Source organism: Epinephelus lanceolatus, chromosome 18 (assembly GCF_041903045.1).
Source record: "Epinephelus lanceolatus isolate andai-2023 chromosome 18, ASM4190304v1, whole genome shotgun sequence".
Classification (NCBI taxonomy): Eukaryota; Metazoa; Chordata; class Actinopteri; order Perciformes; family Serranidae; genus Epinephelus; species Epinephelus lanceolatus.
The window spans coordinates 23,211,176-23,235,180 of NC_135751.1; the positions used below are offsets into that span (position 1 = coordinate 23,211,176).

Here is a 24,005-nt window from a genome sequence, read left to right on the forward strand (position 1 = left end):
AGGTAACCACCGTAATATTTTCACTAGCCTCCATGCTGCTTTCTACTCTTTACTAACCTGTTTTCTGGACAATGGTGGCCCCTTCATAACGTTGAACGTGACACACCAGAAAAAGAAAAAAACACACAGAAAGACACACTCGTCTACTGCAGACATGGCTCTAGTCTACTGGCAATGGGAAAGGAGTCTATAGCCTATTTTTAGCAGCTTTTCCTGTGTTTAAAAAAAAATGCATGCATGTGCTAATTTTGGTGGAAAAAGGGGATGATGGCGCCTGGTGGCTTAGTGGGTAGAGCAGACATCCCATGTTCTAAGGCAGCGTCCTTGCCGCAGTCGCTGAAGGTTCAATTTCAGCCTACAGCCCTTTGCTGCATGTCATCCCCTCTGACACTTGGACTGTCCTATCTAATAAAGCCAAAAATAAATAAATGGAAGTGAGGAAAGTAAACAAACAACTGAAGTCATGAGGGCGTGACATCAAAACAAATTCATTATTTAAGATAAGACTGTTTATTTAGCCATTGAGCTTTAGGCAGAAACGGCTTGTAATTGTTTGTGTTGTTATTCGCACACGATAAATATCCTTGTTTTGTCAAAATTGCATTGTGTTGTTAATATGCTAACTGGCTAACTAGCGTCTTGGATGCGTTCTGTCGGTCTTCTGATTTCTCTTTTTTAATGACAAATCACCGCCTGCTGGTACGGAGGGGTATTTTCCCTCACATATTGTACGTACAGAATGTACAGTACATGCTAGTTGGCCATTTGCTCAAGTCTTTGTGTAGTAATTAATGCAACTTTTTGGCGGAGACACAGGTGACATGAGGCGATGCAACGGTCAACCTTTGTCACCACTAGCTGCTTGATTTCGGTTTGGTGTGTCTGGGCCTTTACTCTGCTTGTAGTGATTTTAAATAGTGAGCAATCCTCTTTTTCCTTGATACGTTTATTTAATTCTCTCCATCACTGAATGTGAAAAGTGCTTCCACAAAAATGATCCGCTGTTCATTTGGAGCAGTGGCGATAACACTTGAACTAAAGCTGGTAAATTTCTGGCTCGACACAAAAATGTCGGGAAATGTTTCAGCTAAATCTGTGAAGTCCTCCAAGGCAGAAGTGAAATCAAGCTTTTGTGTGTGTGTGTCTTTACATTCACAGTTAGGCTACTTTCCAGCATTGCCTGGGGCTGACATGCAACATGGGTTCTGACTTCAAAGCCTCCAAAGAAAATATATAAATACAAAACCATTAGCCAGCTTGTTTTCTTTAGTTAACATTTCAAACACACTGCGGAGTGGATCGTGTTTTCAGTCCCTTCTCTGTAACTCGAACATTGATGTTGTTTTTCTGATGGTCCCGAGGCAAACTGTAGTGGCACAGCTGGAAAGTCCTCAGCACCCTTAAAAAATGGCTGCACAAACACACCCGAGTCAGGCAGAACACAACCTCCTTTGGCCTGCGTGGACTCCCCTGCCAGCTGCCCACTAGGATACAATTTGCATTTGGCCCTCAGCACAGTGGAGCCACAAGCATAGGTTTCAATGTCAGCAACGGGTTGAGCATATACAAACCCAGAGGTGGTGGCATCGCAGAGGAGAAAGAACAGTCGACGCCGCTGGAATACATCATTATATCGGATATACCATTCACAAGCATGGTGGGGGGGAGTAACAGCCATTTTTATTAGAGACGCTAAGAAGTTTATAAACAGAGTCACTTGACACAGTGAACTTAAGATTCGAGGGTGATCCTCTGTGTAGACAGATTACCACTTCATTAAACAAACCAAGACCTCAAAGAGTAACAAGCCCTTGGACACGCATACCACAGAGAGAGAGAGCAACCCGGATCCTCTAGCCACATGAGACAGTAACAGGCTGTCTGTCCCAGAGGTTATTACAATTCCAAACATTTATTGGAAGGAAATCAAGAAATGCGTGTCTTTTTTGTCTTCCCTTCTTACTTCTGCCCACAAAATTACATTTGAGCAATAAAAATGTTTATATGTTAGGTATATAAATGCTTGGGAATAGCACTTTGAGACTATTTCTAAACCCGCTCGGAGCTGAAATAACATCATAAAAAGACACATGAATCAGTAAAAATGATGCTCAGAAGGAAAATAAAACCTTCCTCTGTTTCAAGTAGCTATTATAAAAGGCACAGACAGCTGTCAGGAGAACAATTCGATGTGTGTGACCGCAGCGCGAGTTTGACCGGAATAGGCCATAAAAGCATAATGAAGCACTGGCTTCAGCAACATGAAGGCATGCATGACAAAATCTGTAAAAAGTGAGGAAAGATACTACGATTATGGTCTGGTCAGCTAACTTTGAAGAGGGGGGATTTTTTGTTTTTGTTATTGAAGGCATCAATCTTCTTAAGTCCAATCATTCACCAAAGCCTTTATGCTCAGTTAATAGAAACAGGACTACAGAAACAGCCATATTAAAGGAAGAATCAACATTTTGGGAAATGCACTGACTTGCTTTCTTGCTGAGAGTTAGATGGCAAGATTGATACCACTCTCATGAACAACAGCTGGTTAGCTTAGCTTAGCATAAAGACTGGAAACAGGGGGAAACAGCTAGCTCTGTTTGGCTCTGTCCAAAGGTTATAAAATCTGCCTACCAGCACATCTTAAGCTCACAAATCAATATGTTTCATCTTGTTTGTTTATTCCATGGAAAAACTGAAGTGTAAACACATCAGTTCACTAATTCATGGGTAAGGATGAGTATTGGTAATCTATACCTTTAAGGTACCAACTGAAATAATCCAGTAACCTCGTATACTAGTAGTATTGATACATCTCCAGTCAAAAGATACCCACATTCAATCATTTTTGCACCGGGGATTTGATCCCGGACCATCCCAGCTCAGATCTGCAAACTTTCTGTTGCTGCAGTCGCAAAAGCCTCTCTCTTCCTGAAGTCAGCTCGACGTCTGCCCAGTATGTTTTGACATTGAAATAAAAAAACAAGCAAACAGGCATTCACAAGGACTATGTATTTCTTCAAAAGCTGTGGACGATTGACGTAGCAAGCAGCAGCGGCTAACATTGATATCGCAACATAGCGCTGTGCTGTTAAACAGTCCCAACAAACTCACACCGACACCGAAACGGCTAGACTTTGTCTATGTCAATAAACCCCTTAATGATCTGCAGGTAACGTTAGACATGTGATGCTAACAGTTAGCCCTGTCACTGTGTACGTGCGGCTGGTCGAACTCTCCCTGGCTCAGAGCTCACACTCCTGCAGCAGCAGCTACAACTCATACAGTCTGTGGTGTGGTGAAGTCGAGCCCAGTGTGCTGACAGAGTTGACAGTTCAGTTCCCGAAATGTCACTCAAATGTCAGACAGCATGGCTACTTCACACCACTACATTTAAATGATGGGTATCAAAGTACTCTACTGGTATTGGAATCACTTTGAAGGTACTGGTATTGATAATGGTAGCGCAATTTTTTTAAACAATACCCAGTCCTGTTCATGGAGGGGTTATTTGTTCGACTATTTAGTTGCTCTGAGCAGTTGTCGGGCAACCAGCAACACTCCAGGAAGTTACGTGTCCCAGCCAAGAAATAGTCTGACACAAATCTCTTCATAAATGGCCTTTACACTTTGTTTTTCTACTAATTAAACAAGTAAGATATAATATGTTAATTACTGAGTTTTAGAGGTGCTGGTAAGTGGAATGTTTCCGATGAACAAAGCCATGCTTCTCATCTAACTCACTGCAAGACAGTGGATAAGTGTATTTCCCAAAATGTCACACTGTTTTTTAAATCTTCTTCTAAGGTTAACATATACTGTAAAGCAACAACAAAGTGTCAAACAAATCATCTTAATTTCATATAAAACAAGTCACCGGATTTATTAAGACACCTGCTTGACTGAAGTGCATCTGCAGAGTGTAATTTGTTGCTCTGTGTTACACCAGTTTCAGTTCAGTCTGACCAGTCAAACACTGGACACTGAAGAAGGATTTCATCTGATCCAATCAGAGACAAGAAACAGATGAGCAGTGACATAGTGACACTCCTGCAGAGGAAAAACAGACCCGTTCTCACTTCAAAGAGCAAGGGGGATGCTTTTAAAAATCACACCGGCAATAAACTACAACAGAAGTTCATCGCTTTTCCATGACATGAAAGGGATTTTTAAAATTACGTCTCCTTGAGTGGTTCCCTCTCTCCGCTCTGCCCCTAAACAAAGTCCATATCAGTGGAGGGTTGGCGCATGGCGCTGAGGCTGTTTACATGGGAGGTGTTACCATGGGAGCGGTCAAATTATTTACATTTCAAAGAGAGAGGACAACATGCTGCTGTTTAATGTAAGGAAGGGAAAAAGACAATTCGAAAACGGCACCGTTCAAAAATGTAACAACTTAATATGATGTCTTTGAATAAAAGGGCTATCTTTTTGATGTCTTTTATCCTGTTACCCTTCGGCGGAATTGACAGAAATGAAAATGACAAATATGCCGAGGACTCTTGTAATCAGTGGACTTTACCTTGGCATGAGAGCAAACAACATCTCAGAGAGCAGCTGAAACCCTGCTCCCTTGCATGACTAATTGAAGTGATTACAGAGGGGACATGAAAGAGGTGTCCTGTCCCGTCAACTAAACAAGTGCGTTATGTGAACTCTTCACTCGTCCACGAGGATAAATATGAAAACAAAGACAATACCGACGCAGGTGTAGAGTTACACAGAATGTGCACAGAGCAAAGACAGACAAAAGTTGTCACCTGGAGGAAGCCGTCCAGCAGGTTGTCAAAGTCTGACTCTCCTGTCATGAAAGGACACAGCGGGCAGATCATAGGCACTGTACTGACTGCTACTGTCATTTTACTCTGCACTGTTTCTCCACAACCAAAGCTGTTGCTGACATTTTATGTCATGTGGAATAGCGTGGTGCAGACAAACAGGAGCAGGCTGAAAAGGTGACAGGTGACAGAGCCTGCAGTCGATAGCTGTGACTGAAATTAGAGCAGAATCCAGAGCAGTTGCAGCTCCCTCCTGAGGCAGCTGTTTGAAACAACATAAAGCTGCTTGACACATCCCATATTTTCATTTTAGGTTCAGGATCAGGATTATTACCAAGTGCTTCAATAGGAACTTTCAGAGGTGCTTACTGAGAGAGTATTATGTCTGTAGTGGGGCATGTGGAGGGCTGAAGTCCTGCAGGATTTTTGGATTTGCATGCACCAAGTATAGATTAATACTCATCAGCACTTTGGCTTAGAAAGTTAATGTACATTCGTGTTGCTAAAATGTGCTGTTGAGTACAAACAATGTGCAGACATCAACGACGGACCAAGTGATTTAACTGATTGTTGTTATTCTGATATACTCAATAATAATAGTTTAAACCAGAGGGGAGAAACCCACCTGCAGTAGGGACAAGTTGGAATGAAAAAACAATTTAATGTTTAACATCTTCTGTATCTTCTCTCCTGTTCAAATTCATTCTCACATGATGTGAGCCGAGAATCATCTGGGTGTGAAATGAGGAGCAGCGGCACATATAGTAACATCAGCCTTCCGAGCAACCGTCATTCACTCTCGTGTTCATTTTTACTCTGACGCATTCCATGGCTTCCTTTGATTCCCGCTCTCTTCATATGTGGCAGTCACTCTGTGCTGAAAGAGAAATTAGAGGTAAAGATGACAAAAGCATTCTGCAAATTACAAGGCTTTGTGTTTACTATTCTGAGCTCAAACATGACATTCAGTCCAGCAGCATGCTGGTCTTTTGGCTTTTTTCTTTGCTTCAGAAAAAAAAAAAACCAAAACAAAAAAAACAAAAAAACAAGAAAATACCACAGCCGACTGGAAGTACAGAGTGAAAAAAGAAAGGCCGTAATTACAGCGGGGGATGAAGAGAGAGAGTGAGTCCCCATCGGGAACTCTCATCTGCTCATCTTCATTTGTCCCTCACATGAGAACGCGGTCGACTCTGGTCTTGTTTAGCGGAACATGTCAACAGTCATTCCAGTAATGACTATATATGCTGATGTGAGAGTGTTGGGCCCTTGTTCTCTGAAGACTTAAATCCACTCGCTCAGGCTGATTTAAACAAAACATGATTATAATAGCTTCGTAACACCATTCTCAAAGACTTAATCAGCTATGACAGTGGGTTTGGCTCACGGGCCAAATGCAGCCTGAATATTTACATTTGTTTACATTTTTATGCATGTGAGAATGGATATTATCCGTGCATTCTTGTTGGATGTGATTTTTAAGTCTGCCATCTGGACACAGATGAAAATGGACTGTCACGTTGACTAAATACTTATTTCAAAGATAAAAGAACATCCGCAGGAAAAATGGCATCTGCAGGAACAAAAAAAAAAAAAAAAAAAATCCTCTGAATAACAAAACTCTTTGTGCTCTCCCGTCACTGATGCATGTGTTGAATGATGAGTGTTAAACTCTCTATTTCTACTCTTCTTTGATTCACCCCACACTTTTTCTAATAGACCTCAACAAGTGGCTCCTGCTGGGGAAGTATTAATCTCAACAGCCTTTCTGTCTCCATTTCCCCGTCTCTTCATCATCGCAGACAGTACAGAACTTGGACTGTTTTACAGCCTTCACTCCAGCAAAACCTCTGAGTGAGTGAAAACAGATAACACTCATTTATCCAGATGCAAACAGACACTGCGACTGATGTGAGATTTGAAGGAGGAACTGTGAAAAATCTTTTCATCAAGGGAAAGAGCCATCTCGTACATGAAGCTACAGCCAGCAGCCGGTTAGCTTAGCTTTACACAAAATAGCAGGAAACAGCTAGCTTGTATTTGTCACCAACAGTGTAACCTAATAAACAAAATTCACCATTCAGTCAGATGTAAAAAAAATTCTGTTAAGTGTCAGACTGGAGTGCTGCAATGTCCTAAAGCCCGTGAACGAGTTAGCATTTTAGCACTCCTGGTTCCCTCGTCTCAAACTTAATGGGTTTTTAGTAACAGTAGATGCCTGAAATAAGGTCTGTGGTTACACATGCTTCAGAGACTTTCATGTTTTCTTCTGCAAGGTAAAATTCAGCAGGAATAGTCAGTGATGACTAATGAGTTTTAGAATAAGGTTACAGTGCTAACGTTAGATAGTAGCGTTAACATTACTAGTAAGTGGAAACGCACAAGGAAGATAACGTTAATGTTTTAGAGGCTACGCTACAGTAGGCTAACGTTAGCCATTAGCAACTGGCATGCGACATTTCGCATACCCCAAGCAAAAAGAAACAAAACATTTAAAAACAATTTATGCAACATATAAGAAAGAATATAGTGCAATAGTAGGATGAAAAGGGTTGACATTTCACAGTCAAAAACTCATCAACACATCCTGACAGCAGAACTGGTAGATCCTCACATCACAGCACCATGAAATGTTTGTGTATATTGCCGGAGCTTACCAGATGATGCTGCGCGAGTGGTTACGTCAGTCGGAGGCCTCCACGTGGGGAAGACAGACAAGACAGGAGAAAACTCTGACCAATCATTGCATTTGGTCCGAATGCAATGATTGGTCGGAGTTTTCTTAGAACCATATGAGAATGGTATAATGATGAGTTTGTATCTCTGGTGGAATTCACTTACATTTTAGTGTGCCATCAGCTTATTAATAGCATTTTAACCTAAACAAAGGAAAGTGTAAAATTTCCAGAAAGGTAAGTGTTGCTTTAACAGTAGCATGTATCTTCTCCGAAGCGACTTTCTAAGGGCCTTATTGTTGATTGGAGATGCGTAACCATGGTACCATGTGCCAAGCCAAACTTTCTTGTTGCGTATCTCACAGGCATCTTGCCAGATAATGCTTAAATTACTGTAAAAGGTAAATACCTAGTCCAATGGGCGCAGGTAATTTTTATTTAGCATCTAGCTTATGTGGTGTTATCGACTTTACAGAGCTACTTTGGTCGTAATTGTAGGCAATTCATGTATTACCAGTTTCAGACCAAGGTTCTAGACATACAAAAAAAAGTACTGTTTTACTGTACTATATAGCACGTTGGATTTTTGACTTAAGTCTTGCACGTAACCACTAGTGCAAAGTGCCATTTTTAGAAATATAACATGTCTATAAGTAAAAGTTAGAGGTGTTTTTAGGTGGACTTTGTTACAACACAGCCAGACTAGCTGTTTTCTGTCTTTTTGCTAAGCTATGCTAACTGGCTGGTAGCTGTAGCCTCTTATCTATTGGACAGATACAAGAGTGGTATTAATTTTCTTATCTAGTTCTCCGTTTGAAAGCCACAATAAGTGTAACTATTCCTCCAACAATTTCACATTAATATTAGTTTGGTTTCTAATATGTTTTCTTGAGTCAAGACCAAAGCTTGACACCAGTAGGAGGATTTATAGTGGAGATTTTATTAGCATTCCCCCACAAATCTTCTGTGATTTGGGTTCTGAGAGGTTCAAGTATCACTGTGTTACAGCTTTGATCAGGAAGTCATACCCATGTCTCCTTGACCTCTGCCATATGGTGCCTTGTCTGTGTGCGAGCGTGTGCACACACGCACATGCTAAGATGCCTGACCATCATTGTATTTCCCTTCAGGCTCAACCTCCCGCTCTCAAGCGGATATCAAAGGCCTGCATTTACAGTTATCTCTGCTTGGCTGCGCCACGGAAGTAATCACTGCAGGTCAGGGGTCAGTGCTCTGGCCCAAGACAGAAACACAACTGACTGACATCGACTTCAAAGGAAAGTGATCCTCTGACAGACTGTTGTTTTAGCCGGGAACTCTGGATATCATAATCAGGAGGGTGGAAAGGGACAGTAAGAGGAGAGAGCGATGGAGTGTGTTGTAGAGATGGGCGGGGGGACGAGTGTCTCAGAAGAGAAGTAGAAGAGAGAAAGACTACCTTTGAATAATTAGAGCCAACAAGATCAAAGAACAGGCTCAAGTTTGGTCTGCTTAACCTCTGTAACACAGAAACGGAGCAACAACAAAAAAAAAGCGTCATTTTATTCCGTCCTGTTGTTATTCCTCTGGTTGGCGAAACCCAAAACCATGTCAAACATAATGGAAAATATTTGAGGTCTTCTTTTATTAACCAAGAACAGCTTTGATGTTTGACGTCTTTATTTGTTTTAGAAGAAGAAAGGGAAGGGGCAATATGGCATGCGAGCGATCTTCTTTTGGAGAGAGCACACACAAAAAAGGGGAGGAATGAATGATATGAGAGCAAACCATGCTTGTTCATTCTACATAATCAATTAAACATCATTATCGGCCCTTTAAAGAGTGCTGAGATCAAAGAGCAGTAGGAAATGATCAAAGTGACGGCATTTTGTTTGAGCGCTAAACCCTCCCTGCTACTGTGTCCTGCTCTCCGGCAAGTTCACTGCTTCGTTATAGATCCCATGAAACGACAAAAGTCTCGCAACTGCTTTGCTGTGGTGTGTGTTTCACTGTTTGTGTTGATGCTGCAGAGGAGATAAACTGCTTCAAACTTCCTGTCATATTTGTGTGTAATCTGTGTTTTGTTATTTCTTGGCATTGTAAAAAAAGAAAAGCCTGGGGAATGTTGGGAATTGCAGATTGCAGAAATCTGGCAAAGTGAGTCGACCGACTGTCTTCAATGTTAGTGGCTCTCGGGGGAAACATAAAACAGCTCTGTTATTGTAGAGTAGGAATTATCCACACCAGTTGTGACAAACTATTGATATACTGTGGAGCAGAGTCGATGACTGCTACTTTCATCACTTCAAGTTAAGTTACAATTAAGAAAAAAACTGGGTGAATTGCAGCGGGTTAAGTGGAAACAAATTAGGGCTGAGGAAAATACAATATGAGGAAAATGGAATGCGATGAAGTTGAAAATCGTGGTAAACATATCACATATTAAAGTGTACTTACTTCTGACTAGGGCTGGATACCGAACTCTTTTAAGGGTGCTTTCACACCTGCCCTGTTTGGGTTGGTTCAATCAAACTCAAGTTCGTTTGCCCCCTAAGTGCGGTTCGTTTGGGCAGGTGTGAACACAACAATCACACTCAGGTGCGCACCAAAACAACCAGACCGAGACCTTCTTGATGAGGTGGTCTCAGTCCAGCTACAAATGAACTCTGGTCCAACCTCGATCTGAACCAACTGCAGTCGCATGACACATTGTTTGGGTTAAACATGAGCATGTTACAGTCCTGGAGGATTATTAATGTGCACCTCCTCCTGTACTGCCTTAATATGCACATTCAGCACATCCAATGCATCAGAACATTGTTTTCTAGTTGGAGCCGCGCCTCGTTTTCAAACTGTATGGTTTGACTAAAATGAACAATGACAGCAATATAGTCCACGATGACCAGCTCTAAAATCAACCTGCGTAATTGTCCCTCCATTGTGACATTAGAAAGTGTCACATTTATCTTGCAAGTGTACTCTTCTTCAACGTTTTGTTTATTTCCTGGATTTTTCCAGCATGGAAATTCTGACCAATCAAGAGCAGCTTTCTCACTCAAAGCATTTTCTCTGGTCTGCTTGTAAATGCTGCCGTGAGAACATGAAGCAACTCTCGGCAATTATGCAACTTGGTAACAAAATAAGTCCTTGATTCAGACCAAAGCAAGCGAACTCTGTGTCTGAAAGCACCCTAAGGTTTCCGACCGTAGTATGTCTGTACTAAGAAGCACCAATTCATGTTAAATCAATCGGTGCCACATTTTGGTACCCAAGAACACACCTGGGTGAGAACGCCATGTTCAGAAAGGAGGCTAAAGCACTGTTAAGTGACCCAAAGGCGGAAAACTGCCCACTTAACTCCATGGCTGGCTTCCTGGCTTTTGGGCGCTTCAGGATGGAGAAGAAAGACAGAAGCACTGCAAAGAACCCCGAAGCTGGCCACAGAACTTGGTCAGCTTCCTAGTGAGCGGAAACAGAGCTAGAGAGACGAGCAGACACCGACAGACAGACAGAGACTTAACTCCGTGTGTCATTAGAAAACAGCAGAGCACCCGAAAAAGGTATCACTGGGTACCAGTACTGAATTCGAGGAACCAGTATCACTTTAAATGTGAACTGTACCCAATGCTAGTTCTGCCTTTCAGCTGCTTTCAGTATACTGCTAAAATACAAAGATGTTCTTTTATTGAACAAATTAACTATTGATCTGAACACAAAAGGCACCAGTAAAAAAGAATGACACATTTTATAGTGCAGTTTTCTACTGACACTCTTTTTTAACTAACTCAAAAAAATATTGAGTGCAATACTGCAGTTTTTCAAGTTGCATTTATGGCACAAGTTGACATACAGTGATAAAAAATTGTGCAGCCCTAAAACAATCTGGTATTTCAATGGGCTATATAAAGGATGAGATGCACAGTTAAACAAAGTCACACTTCTTCTACATATCTTTAAAACTGGAAAATAAATTGGCTTAGGTTTTGGTGCATTTTGACCCGTAGCTGTGTAAGAAAGTCCAAAACAGCATTCCAGCTATCAAAGGCACAAACCACAGACCGTCTTAAGTGTATGTGTTCAGCAACTGGACACTTCAAATGCATAGCAACGGCATGAAAAGGAGCCTCTTCAGCTTGCTGGGTGTGAAAACAGGTGGAGGGGGGAGGACGAGAGGGAGTCTTTCATGGACATCCTGTCAAGAGGGAAGGGCGCGGGTGGAGCAGCATCACAGCGGGCGTAAGAAAAGTCAGCGTTTCAGGGTGGTCAGCCGAAGAGTGCAGGAGGTCAGGGAAACAGTGTGTGAACTATTCCACACCACACCGCACCATCCAGGTCTTATCACTGCGTCCTTGTTGGCTTTGAGTTTCCAAGCTGATGGGGGGGGCCGCTGACTCTCATGACAGATCTAAACCACTGGCACTTAGCCTGTTGTCAGCTAGAAGAAAGCTCTCATCGTAATATGTTTTTATTTGGCCACTTCTCTTAACTAACGGACTCATTTTATTGACTGCATTCTGTGCTGGAAGATGTCATGAGGAGAAAAATGTGGTATAACGTCTTTTTAAACGGCTCTAAGTGAACAAAATGGTGCAATGTGGGCCTATTGTAGTTCCACCATGTCTTATCTGCACTTACAGATGCTCAAGTCTTTTTTGTGTCAGGTTAAGTGAGATCATTCCTTCAAAAGAGACCCTTAAGGCCCAGACACACCAAACCAACATCAAAGAACCAGTGGCGGCGAAGACCGACTGTTGCATCGCCTCAAGTCGCCCTCGTCTCGCCAAATAGCTGCACTTGAACACACAGCCAACAACCATGTACGTTCTGCGCCTGTGTGAGGGGGAATAACTCTCCATACCAGCAGGTGGCAGCAGTCTGTAATTGTTACTCGAAAAGGTAGCCAGTTAGCACATTGATAACACAACCCGATGTTGAAAGAGGATATTTACCGTCTTCCTCACTATAGTTTTGCTTCTCGTGTACTGAGCTTAACTGCCAATCAGGGTGATTTCTCTCAGCGACTGGCTCCTGCTTCTCGGACTCTAAGTCAACCAGCTGAAAAGGCTGAAAAACATACAAGGGCTGAGTAGTGTCAACAGTGTGGGACACACTGTAAAACAATAGGGCAACAAAAGCTTACCAAAGGCCGACCGTCGGCTTGGTGTATCAAGGCCTGTAATTGTCAGCTAAGAGGCTTATATGTACTAAAAATATCCACTGTTATCACTGTGTGAAGACATTTGTATTATTACAAATGGCAAATTTTAAAATATTGCCTCCTACAACATGTAATCTTGGACCCAATCGATACAGCAGAGACCAGGAATGCTTTATGGGAGCCAATAATATGACAGGAAAAATTCATACGTACTTTGGTATGTTTCTAACAAGAGCAGCGAGTCAGGTCAGATCATCTGCTGCGTAAAACTGTCAAAAATAACATGGGTTGTACAAGACTTTGGTGTTGCCTTGGCGTATAAGCTCTGACGCAGTGCATTATAGGAGCACAAGAGAGAAGACATTTGATCTAAAGCCCAAGTGGTGGTCTGTTTTGTCTGTAATAATTCACACACATACACATCCATTCACACACATGGAGATACTGCTGAATCATGCCAAAAAGGCCATTTGATCAGCGTCAGACCCGGGAGAGGTGACGTCCCATCCAAGAGGATTCACACGCTCCCCACTCTCCGGCACAAAAGGGCAGAACAACAATATTATGGTGTCCACTGAGTGCCTACCCCCCAGTAAAAACATTTCTGTGAGAGTGGGCTTGACCTACCTCTTCTCTCGTATAAAAACACAAAGCCGAGTGTATTCCGACAGCTGCTGCCCGGGTGCCCTGCAGAGAACAGAAGGAGAGCTTTGAAGATCTTGACCTTCTGGAACAATAAAACGCAATCATCAAACACTCTCCTGAGACAGACTGCTGACCCACAGATCCAAGTGTCTGCTTGAGATAATTCATATTAAACTGTAGAGATCACTGGGCCTGTGTATGTATGCGTCTGCCTGTGTGTTTGATGCTTGCAGGGGCACACATCATGACTGACAACACGTGGAGTGCGGTTTACTACTGCTATCTAAATCTGAATCATACCACCTTCTAGTGCATTTACATGGTGACGTACTCTCTGCTACAATGTGATCTCAGCACCAAAGTATCCATTCTTTCAAGAAACGCATCTGCCCTATAATTTCAGCATTACTCAGCCTTTGCAAAGAATATTTCAATTCTTTGTCACACAGAATCAAAAGCACACAAATCACTCAAACAAACAAAAAAACTCCCAATTGCCTCAACACAAAACAGGAAGTGCTCTATCATTACCATTCAGCATTGACTGGAGCCCATTACTCCTCCTTTATGACATTGACTTTGTATTTCATCACTTTGAGTAAAGGGCGATAACGGATAAAGGAAATGCGCTTTTTTTCACTTTCTTACTGTTAGTTAGATGAGACGATGGATATCACATTTGACTGTGCAGTAAATATGAAGAAATGCCAGCCAGTGTTGTGCGTGAAGGGCTAAAATGGCCACCCATTTAACACGTTCATATTTTTGGGTGAAAATACATTAATTTATAACTTGTGAACATGAACAATTAGCGACGCACGTTTTACAGCACCAGAGGATTTGAATCGAAGTCTTTTCCCCCATCGTGTGGTGTTTCCTTCCTGTTGGCTTGTGCTACTGGCACTTGAGACAATGCAGCTACCCGTACTGCTAAAGCCAGTTCATATGGATATTTGAAGGACTTTTATGAACAAACCAGTAAAGATTCCAACTGAAAAAAATCTCACATATATGCCAGTTGTACCCAAAAAACAAGTCTACACATCAGCCACATCGGTGACGTATTTAAAGCAACACAGTGAGTTGAAGCATCAGATCAGTCTATCTGCGAGTGAATGATGATTGTAATATTTTATTTTATTTACTTTTAAAAAATGGACATGAATGTAAAACAAATACATTTTTTAGGACTGTGAATGTTGTTCAAAATTTAAAGAGTGAACGTGTTCATCTTCATCTGTGTTGACTGAACTTTGAGCTAGCTCATGTGAGCACCCAGCACTGGACTTAAAACAGGGAAAACCGCCAGCCTGTCTTTTGGAAAGGTAACAATATCTGTCAGCAAGAACCTCTAAATGTCAGTAATTAATCCATGCATAAGCTAAAGTGTAAAAATCACAAATCAGAATTTTACAGGGGAGTCAATGTGCCATACTATTTCTTGGCCAGAACAAGTTGCATGGCAACCATGAGGGCTCCAGGAAGGTACTGGTCCTGGCTAGGGGTGCATGATATACTCAGGGCTTCTCTGTAGTGTGACAATACTTCGTTTATACCTTTATCTTCTGCAAACTGGATATTGCGCAGCCGTAGTCCTGGCCAAGAAATAGTTAGGTACATAGCCTCTGGTGAAATGGCGAATTACCGTTTTTACACTTTGATTTTTGTACAGATTAAACAAACAGATAACATTTAGCTTAATGGCGGCAGCTTTATAGTTCACAAACAGATAAGAAAGTGGCATCAGTCTACAAGAAAGTGTATTTCCCCAAACTTTTCCTTAAAAGTTCTGCTAATAAAACAAAATCGATCACAGATGAAAACTAAGGTGGTATCATCCTGATGACCCAAAATGCCTCTCTATACGTGATGCTGCCCAGAGTCCCTGCAGTATCTGTACTGGGAGAGAGATCAGAGGGGTTGAGGGGTAAAGTTGCTCCAAGGTCAAGGCAAGACCTCCTTCCCTTTGATGGCAAAAGGAGGAAGTGCTGCTATTTACCACCTCGAGAAATACGCCAGGTGGCAGTTTTTAGCCCAAAGTGAAACAGCCACTCAAAACATTAAAGCAGAGCAGAACAAACCCGTCGATGGTGACAAACATTGAGAAACATTTTTCTGGTCTCCAGCTCCCAAGCTTTTACAGTTTCCAGAGATGAATGTTGCAGTTTAATCCACAACACCTCAGCAAAAAGAGATAAAAACAAGCCTTTGATCTTATATAACCTTACATTAGCATAACTGGCAAAAGGTGTTGCAGGGCAGTGATGCCAGCTGGGTCCTCGAGCTCATCGTGCAGGGGTCCAAAGGCCCTCTGTCTCTGTCCACATGTTAATCTTTACAGGGCACTCAAGGAAATGGCGTTGACAGCCTAGATTTGAGGTCAGGAGGGGGCCAGGGGTCAAGCACTTCCTGCTGACATGAAAGCACATCCAAGCACACCTTGCTCTTGGTATCTGTCGTCCGCCCCCCTGACCATCTGTACCTACATAATCTGGGGCTCATCGGGCCCAAACAAAAGCCATGTGTTAATTACCTTTGAAGGTGTAATGACTTCAGGGCCGCAGCCGATCTTCATCTGGTTTCAAAGCGAGGGCCGGAGAACAGGTTACGCTTCAGACACGTTACAGTTGTCCTCTCCTCTACCTGCCCGCCGTGCTTTCATTTTTAGAGGGATAACCATGCCTTTTGGGTTGAGTCGTGTCCCGTGTCAAATCCGGAGGTGTGCAAACAGCTTCACTCTCGCTTTTGTGGACTCTTAAATAAGTAAATTAAGGAGAAAGTTCTGACACATGAGAATTAGGCCTACACCTGTCCTCCAGATGTGAGGGCATTCACTTTGATGGAATTTCATCTCATTCTCCTGGCTTAATTGTTTTTGTAGCGTTCACTTTAGGGATACTATTTGATGGTGGTGGTACCTTGTATTTAGTTCTACTTTTCCTTTATTTATATACAACATTTGCTGGGTTTACGGACTTACAGTGAAGAGAAAAATGTGGAATTACTCATAGATTGACTAACAGTCTATATATAGTTTACATTTATTGCCTTCCCCGCTGCTTTTCAGGGAGTGCCCAAATAGAGCACCCTTCCCCTGATTCCAGGGATGTGATTTATCAACAGATGAAAACCAGATAGACATAGCAAAAGGTGCTGGTAGCAATCTGCTCATTAGTCATCGCAAAAACAAGATGATGTGTCCCCGTGACGGCTCTTCTTGCACCCTTTGTGAGTAAAGCCTGAGTAACACTTTCTTCCTCCCACAAATGACCACCTTCTTCCTGGAGAAAGGGAAGTGGGTGCTGTATATTCCCAAACAGATACGTTACCTTGTTCTGAACAAATGTTTCCACTGGCCGACCACAGGTGACCTCATGAGCAGAGACGAGATCTCTGCGGGAAGACGCCCAGATTTCAACGGCTTAGGTGGTGCTTAAGTAGTACTCTACCTCGGTTAGATTGACTTCAACGTATCTCAGTCAGTGTTTCTAATTAGATCACACGATGATAATTATAGCTAATGGTGTTTGTAAGACGATACGTGCTGGATGCATCTGAATACATCAAAGAGCAGCGCAGCCACATGAGTTATGTACTGTCATTCTCTACATCCTTTCTGCTAAGAATAAACAAACACTCTCTAATCCTTTGAAACGTTTTTTTTTTCTTTTGAAAATCCTAAACTCTAGTTTCCAGTCAGAGGGATGGTCGGGGCCCGCAGACACCTCTTGATCCTCGGGGCATCTACAGGAGAGTCTGTATGATGTGGGGAGGAGCGGCCGTCTGCGCCTGACCTACAGGTGAAGACAGACAGCGGTCCTGTGAAGCCAACGCTGGGCAGAGAGGCAACGCTGCCAGCCAGAGAAGTCGGATATAAATATCCACCTCACACAGCAGTTTTCTCAGTTTCCTCCAAAAGCAAACACTTCAGATTCTACCTTGTAATTTATCACTTCTCTTTCCCCACTGTGGAGGGAAAATCAAGGGAGGGGAGATGTCGAGTTGAAAGATTGCAGTGTGTACAGTTGTTTGTATTTTCCATGTTTCATTTTGTCTCGTCGTGTTGCCTGTTAATATTTATTGAGCTCCATCTGGTTTCACTAGCATCACAACGTACACTGTATTAAAAAATCCTTAAAAAAAAAATCCTATCTCAGCTTGTCTTAAGAAATGTCTCTTGCAGAACAACGCCTGACAAGATCCAAAAGGGGATCTACTATACTTTTTATTTTCTGTCATAAATATAAAACATTACAATGTCAGATGTTCATATTAAATGTGGCCAGTTTCAAATATGAGTTACAAGTATGTAAGTATGTAACATTTTCTTTCTCACTTTCAAGACAAGCTGACGTCAGCTAATGGCAAATTTCTCTATATGGTCATCTGCTCCAAGCACATTACTGCAGGTGTTTACGTTACATCGCCTACACCGCTACATGTAGCTTCATGCGAATGTCAGGGAAACAAGCAGTCTTGGTTGCTAGTTTTGTTAATTTCTTCCAGATTTCGTATCAGCTACCTGGTGAAATATGTCCACTTGTGAAGATTTTGTCTTACTGGTGATTTGTCAAGGTAGAAAGTGCCACTATTCTCTGTTTCTCTGTTTGTTGTTCCCCTGGCTGCAATGACAGGGCAGCGATGCTGAGATGAGGAAGACCCTTAAGCGCTGACCAATCAGAGCAGACTGGACTTATTTGGGACAGGGGCTTAAAGAGACAGACATTTAAACAAAGCCTCTATGACGAGCCCGGTCTCAGTCTGAAGTCGTTGAAATCCCTCACTTGGGCAGTGACTTGCAGCGTCAGAAACCAACGAAAAAAAGGCGTTCTTTAACGTCCTAATGATACACGGCCAATTGCTGTTATAGTTTAATGGCTCCTGGTGGTGTCAGGGGGAAATGTGGCAGGACAATAACCAAAGGTAAGGTGGCGAAAGTCCGAGGGGTGGTGAATGGGTCCAACAAAGACCGACTTTCACCTGAGAGAGCTGTGTTGGTGTCCCGTAAGATTCTAAAGCCAAACCCTGTTCGTTTTTCCTAAACCCAACCATGTGTGTTTGTTGTTGAAGGAAAAAAATAAAGTAAATTTGCGACGTTGTACCGATGGAGTGCATTTATTTTGAAAGAGACTGTACGTAAATGTTAAATTTCCTGTGAAAACTCTTGAAAGAAGACAATGCATGTAACGGGCAGAACTTGACACAGTGTCCCAGAACATCAGCAACCAATGCAAAAGTAAAGCCAAAAACATCTCGATTGCCCCCTGGTTGCTGGCTGGAGGTTTTTGTCATAAACCCCGCCCCCTCCAGGTTAGCAAGTGGGACATGGGCCAAACTGAAAGAATCAAGTACACGTCATGGTTTCTGTCATTTTAGATAGTTTTTATCACGCTGCTATTTACTTAAGTGTTTGATTTTCTGATAAGTTTGGTTTTCCGAAGTTATTTGAAGCTATGATGGGGGGCGGGTTGACATCATGATTGACATGTATGCATGCCAATTAGTGTGCTCATGATTAACAGTGCTGATCAAGGCTGGTTGGACAGGTGTATGGGCGGGTACTTAATCTTTTTACTGCACAGACTCTGGTTCCAAATGACATCACCAGATCAAGATGGCAGCAGCTGTATCCAGAATATTTTGGCTTCATTTTCATGGAAGTAAGTAGAGACCCATCCTTCATCTTTATTAAACAGTCTATGTCCAGCACAGACACTATGAGAAAAATAAAATGTTTTTTGAACATTTAAGCATGCAAACATGTTCTAGTCGAAACCCAAAATGCAAGTGTGAATCTAAAAATGAGCATAATAGGTCCCCTTAAAGGCAAATATATCAAAGTATTTACAGTTAGTGTACTGTTAGCGTTGAATATAAATACTGTCTGTATGCCACACAGGCTTATGTGTGCCTCAGATGTGTGTTTCTTTTATTTTGAGACTAAGGGTGTAAAGGCGTGGGATGATGATTTCAGATTCCTGGGAGAAAATTCCCAGGCCTGGAAGAGCCTGTGGAAAGTAATCAAGTAGCATAGTGATGTCATTCTGATGAAAGGCAGCCTGTCAGACAGTTGGCGACGATGGGTGCTCTTTGGCATGGGCCACAGCCCGCTATACACCAAAATATGACATCAAAGCAGGTACCAGGCCAGGCCAAGAGGCTGGCACTGATCATTGTCTTCTTTGATTACAGTAGCTTCATCTTCTTGCTGAGAGGATAAAAGAAAACGGCTGCTTGGTGTTAAGAGAGTGTCAAAAATAATGAGGCACATACCATGCACTAATGGTGTCCCAGTGGCTCCGTGGATGGAAGCGCATACCGTGTACTTACAACATTATGGGCCGTGTTCCCGGACAGGGATTAAGCCTAGTCCAAGACTATGGCACTTTTCAGCGGATATTTCCAGTGAATCTTGCCTTTAGTCTAGGTCTAGTCTTAATCCCTGTCTGACAAACTGGCACCAAGAGTTCCGACCAAACATCAGATTTACGCCGCATGTCAGCAACTCTTTCTTCTTTGGATCTGTGTACTTCATAAAACAGAAATCTTTTAAAAAAATAAAGGTAATCCTTGACTCTTCTGACGTAGATACTTTAAGGCCTACAGTTTCAAATACAGCTCTCACATAATTGAATAATGACCGTGTTTTACAGCAGGGTGTGGACTTCAAAAGAATTTCCCCATAGAGACTACCAGGTTAAAGGACAGAAAATGAATCATGTGTTGTGGCTCTACTGTCATGACCTGTAATAAGGGCTTTTCCATGTCCTTTGGCAAATCTGCGGCATAAATAAACATTTCCGAGACAAAAGGGCCTGATTCTCCTTCTGTCTCACTGGAGATGGGAATAAGCGCAGGGGAAGGAGGTCTGCCGCCTCTCTGATGATAATAATAGCAGGTTTCGAATGGTAATTGGTCTCTGCTCCCTCCTCTGTCGCTACCTGGCAGAGGGCATTGCAAGGGGTGATTCAGGATCGAGGCATGAATGGAAAACTCCTCCACACCGTTACCTCCAAGATGGCCACTTCCACCTCACTCATCCTCCTTTATGACAACACATTCATACACACACGCAGGCAAACATGCACGTACCCCCATCCTGACACACACAAACATCCATCTTGCTTAGTGTGAATGACGTGACATAACTGTTTACAGGCAACAGCAGCTATTTTGTGACCATCATTCAGATGAAAGATCAACAACAAACAGCTGACCTGTCAGCTGAACTATTTGATTGCCCTTCGGTGCCAGAGAGACCCCTAATGCAAGCTGTCCTATCTTGAAAGAGTTCATTTTTATCAAACAGGGCATCATCTGTAACCAATAGACGGCCTCCTCTTACGAAATGAGAGCCTGCTCGACAGATGTCTCCTGCCTCTCTTACTCTCTCTTACTCCCCATTTACATCCACATCTTAGATGGCACCTCTTGACTTAAGTCAGGATCAAGGTTGTTTACCAATTCTCTGGGTAATATCAGGAACATGTGGTGGGCGCACATGAAAGGAACTCAACTGTGTGTTAACACCCAAAACCTCTGTACATGTTTGTTTTGGGTTTTAAACAATAGTTTCAACATGAAATTAGGGGGACCTGCTTCCGGAGGTTTGCCTCAAGGTGACACAGAACAGAAGCTGAAGTGTTTGCACAGGGGTAGATAGCCTGAAACGTCAAAGCTCTCTAACATTACAGTCAGATCAACTCGTTAATGAAGCTGTCATTAAAATGATGCAGGGAAAAATCTGGATGTTTGCACGAATAATCTTCACAATATTTTGTTTTCTTTTTTGATCACAGTGCAGTGACTCTACTCCTAAGATGACAAGCAATAAACAAAATGTCAAAGTCTGGTGTGTTTTCTTGAGAAACCAGCAGAGGAATGTTAGCCGCAGGAGAAATTACTACAATATACACAAAAACCTCTGAAGGTTTCAACAACTTTCCAACTAATTCACAACACCTGAGTCGTATTCCATACATTTCCAGTTCCCTTTTTGTCCCGGCTTTTAGCAGATTTCCACACTTAAACACTTTGTGGCATAATACCACTAAGTCTCAGGCTTTGCTGTTGTGACCTTCATGGGATTTAGTGCTGCGGTTGAGTCCCACAATCCTTAACCTGATATCATATGTTTTATGCTGGTGCTGACTGGAGCTAGCGCTCTGTATAGGAGAGGGTGGCAATTTAAGGGAATTTAAAGAAACTCTTCTATGAAATATAAAAGTTTTATAGATGGTGATCTCTCCTTTGTTCTTCCAATGAGGACCTCCACCTGTTTCTGATGATGTGAGCCAGAGCCTGTCGCTTTCAAGAGGCTGATCCCTCCTGATCTCTTTGATGTAACCTGACCTAACAGTTCCAACTAGCAGGATTTGATGATCACGGATGGACCCTCGACAACAGCATGTGCAAATCACAACTAACAGGCATGGGGAGACGGACGATGGGGATGTGTGAGCAGAACTGGCAGGCTGCGCAGACAGAGAGAGCGCTCACAGAGCTATGATGTGTCTAAACGCCAGGCAGGCAACGGTCACATGATCAATGCTGCCAGCCCAGACTTAAGCAGTAAAACCTGTGGATCTGTGAGGGCACATGCAACTGATCGGAGATGAAAGACAGGCTTTGACTTTCACAGGAGGCCTGGAGTCGGGGTGGGGGCTACGGGGGCACTTCTGAGGGACTGCCATCAGAACAGCTGGGTCATTTTCAAATGACCTAATTCTAGGATTAATCCATTCGGACTTGCATGGTTAAATTTGTGTCTCTGCTCCACACACACGATGGGAGGCAAAGAAAAAGGGAGAGAGAATTTCCAGCGAAAGCCAGAAAGGCTTAGCACTTGGAGTTCAAACAAGGTGCACACAGTAGAGAACAAACCACTGTGCACCAACAGTAGCAAACTTAACCAGTGATTCTGCCTCGTACCATCGGCTAAATTTAAGACGGAATCTACACAGTAAGATCACTCTAAGCGCGAGCATCTGTGGCTCACTCTCTTGGGTCAGAGGACGTTTCGACACACCGCCGGCCGAGGCATCTCTTCATGGTAGCGTGTGTGTCAGAGGCCAGCGTCCATCTGCGAGTGATTTAAGGGTTACATTTTTGGGGATGACGTGTGATAAAACAGGGAGGTATGGGTCAAAGTGACTAGACTCAATCTGTGACAGAGCCTCTCCTCCTGGGCCCTACCACATGTTTTAATCTATACAAGCATCTGTTTGAAGTTCCCAATGAATACCATCAGTCCTGTTGGTGACTTCATATCCATCTTACCTGGCTCAGAACGGCTCTGACACCCTTTAGGCACACTGATGAAGCATCGGGCGAGAGGTTCTTTTCCTGAGAGGATATGAGGCAGATTTAGGTGTTATGTTGTGCTCGAGACGAACGCGGGCATCTTCTAAAATCTCCAAATCCATCTTTTGAAATATTTTTACAGACAAAGAGTAAGAGTCCTGACACACCAAACTGACGGACGGCTGTTCAATGTTGGGCCATTGCTGAGCATCTGTCGCCATAGTTTTTGCTGTCTGTCCCGCACCATTGGCCCTTGGCGGCCCTTGTTGGCTTTTCTTTCGGGTTTTTTAAAATCGATTCAGCATGGTAAACCTGCGTTGGAGATGGCGGAGCCTGTCGGTGGGTGCAATTGCTCTGACTGGCAGTTCAGCTCTGTGTACGAAAAGAGAAACGAGTTGCGAAAGAGCGAAACAAGCTTGTTATATTGGGCAAGATTATTTTTTCTAGCCACTGAGTCACAGCAATATCATTTGTTCTTTCAACAATGGGTTGTGTTGTTAAAGTGCTAATTGGCTAACTAGCATCTTGAATAAATCTTGTCAGTCTTCCATTCCCCTTTTTTAATGACAAACACAGACTACTGCCACCTGCTGGTATGGAGGTGTTTCCTCTCACACAGGCCCAGGACAAAATGCTGTGGTTGGCCATTGGCTGTGTTCTTTGCGGTGTGTTCAAGTGCAACTTTTTGGCATTGACACAGGCAACGTGAGGCAACACGACAGTTGGCCTTCATCGCTGCTAGTTCTTTGATGTCGACCTTCGACCACAATGACGGTGTCATTTTCACAAAAACTACATCTGATGATCTGAAGAAAGACTCTCGGTGTCTCAATTTACGACCCCTAAGCTCTCTCCAATCTTACTGCCAAAGCTGAAATACACTGTCAATACGCTACCTGAGTCTGTGTTTTGATCAGCCACAGTTGTATGGACATGACAACAAGTTGAGAGTAACTCCCTTAAGCTGCTGTAGAGTAAAAACTTTGTTGGTTTTATATATGTACAGGTAGACTATCTGTGCCCAGTGTCTTAAAACTAAACTGAATTACAACTGTTTCACATGGGAGGAAGGAGCTCAATCACAGACAAAAGCCACCATGAAGTGTCACCTTGATGAGTAATCACTGTTATTCTTATGTAATCGCTGCGGGCTACACTTTAACTTAAATGTGTCCTTAAAATGAGAGGTTGTTCGAGGGAGGCCTACCTCAACCGTAACGAGGCATTCCTGTGTTAAAAAGCTGGCTTCCCATCAGGATGCTCTGCTCGACTTAAAATATACAGTAGACCAGGAAAGTTTGGAAGAGACTGAAGTGGGAGGGAGGAGGGGGGGAGAAAGAGTGATGGTTGCTTTGATCTTTGGAGGCCCTGTCTGGATTAAAAAAAAAAAAAAAAAAACAAGTGTCCAAGTCCCTTTTTCTAAACCTTAAGAAAACAAGAGCAACTCAACTACTCAGAACTGAAAGTGCT

At 42.7% G+C, this 24,005-nt stretch overlaps 1 long non-coding RNA gene across 1 annotated transcript in view; it reads right to left on the reverse strand.

Annotated features, from left to right (window-relative positions):
- Nucleotides 1-5,419: 5,419 nt before the first annotated feature.
- Nucleotides 5,420-24,005, reverse strand: part of LOC117268928 (uncharacterized) — a 36,180-nt gene continuing 17,594 nt past the window's right edge. Inside the window, exons 3-4 of the long non-coding RNA XR_004502680.2 lie at nt 13,215-13,274; nt 5,420-5,652 (exon numbers count right to left, since the gene is read on the reverse strand). This is a non-coding gene — a long non-coding RNA (uncharacterized LOC117268928). The remainder of the gene's footprint in view (nt 5,653-13,214; nt 13,275-24,005) is intronic.